This window comes from Rhagoletis zephyria, unplaced genomic scaffold (assembly GCF_001687245.7).
Source record: "Rhagoletis zephyria isolate East Lansing unplaced genomic scaffold, Rhagoletis_zephyria_1.1 Rzeph_scaffold_00846, whole genome shotgun sequence".
NCBI classification, from domain to species: Eukaryota; Metazoa; Arthropoda; class Insecta; order Diptera; family Tephritidae; genus Rhagoletis; species Rhagoletis zephyria.
Genome location: NW_016157930.1, coordinates 23343 through 25043, shown reverse-complemented (window position 1 = coordinate 25043; position 1701 = coordinate 23343).

Below are 1701 nucleotides of genomic sequence, written 5' to 3'. Positions count from 1 at the left end.
TTTTTTTTTAAATAAAGACTTACATATATTCGGAAATTTAGAATTTGGCTTGATAAATTCACAAAATTTCCAATGCCTGCCAGCGCATCCGCCCAGACAGTTCATTAAGCACACCCAAGTTTCATTGATCTACAAGTTATAAGCGTTTTCAGCATTTAACAGTTCATTATCATGTACGGTGTAATATAACAAGTTATACACTGAACTATGATAATCTGTACTAGCATCTATAATAATAGACAATCAGCCAGATTGTGTAAGTCGCAAATTAGGCTAAATTGTACGACTCGACAACATTGGCATTGTCTACTGTCGTGCTGAAATAAATAAACGACGAAAATTGTCGAAAATTGTACAGTGCTGCCAAGTTTTTCCGTTTTAATACACTAGTCGAGTGGAAATTTTAGGCAATGACGTGAAATTTTCGATACGATTCGACTCGCGCAATGAGGGTGAATAATTTGCAATGGTTTTACACTTTTGCAATTAATTTCGGTCATTATTAGACAGTCATGACTTGTGCCACTCTGCCATAGTACGGTTGCTGCTCCCTTTCATACCATAGTAATTTTGTATACAACTCTGAATGAAAAAAATGCATGCTCCTTCTCATTATCAACCCTGATCAGATTTTACCCCCGAGGAGTACTCAAAAAGGTTTATTACTGTATATACTGTGGCATGCACTGCGACCAGCAGGTCTATTGTGCCCTCAACCATTTACAGTACCTCATCTAATCCTAGAGAGCCCAAAAATTTGAGGAGATCCCCAGGGATTAGCGATTGTATTGCTTCGTTACTTGGCCAGTAGTGGCCCAGGTACCTCTCCCGTCTTCTCGCGGCCGCCACGCATTCGCACGGGAGTCTCCTCAGTCACGTCGCAGAAACGACATAGGTCGTTTGACCAAATCCCTAGCTTGTGTAGGTGGCCTCTCAGTCTGCAGTGACCCGTCAGAAAACCTGTTATAATCCTTAGTTTTCCTTTGGATAGATTGACAATTGCCCTGTACCTCGTAAGGTCGTAGCCTCCCAGTAGGTGTTTTGCTTGACGTAAACCTGTAGTGTTACGCCAGTGTTGATTCCTTTGTCTGTTCCTTTCTTTTCTGAGCTCCTCCTTGATTGTACTAGGTCCAATCGGTAGGAAGGGCTCAGGCCCTATAGGCGACGAGGCGGCCGCCATTCTAGCTAGTCGGTCCGCTTCCTCGTTGCCCGCAACTCCTATGTGTCCTGGTACCCAAGTTAATTGAATTTCGTTGTGCTCCGCCAGGCTGTTGATACTATCTATGCACTCAAGAACCAAGGACGACTTGACCTCAAATGCTGAGAGGGCCTTGAGTGCCGCCTGGCTGTCGCTCAATATTAAAATTCTCTCATTACGGTAATTCCTACGTAGGTTAATCTCTGCACACAGACTGATGGCATAGACCTCCGCCTGGAAGATACTCGGGTATGCCCCCATAGGTACCGAGAGCTGTAGCCTCGGCCCGTAGACGCCAGCCCCAATGCCTTCCGGAGTCTTCGAGCCGTCTGTGTACCATTGCAACGAGCTCGATTGGATCAGCCTCTCCATGAGAGAGGTGATCCAGGTCGCCTTGGTGCAAAGCTCTATTTTGAAATTCCTGTCAAAGTTAACCACCTTAGGTCTGTCGTCTCANTGCAATGGTTTTACACTTTTGCAATTAATTTCGGTCATTATTAGAC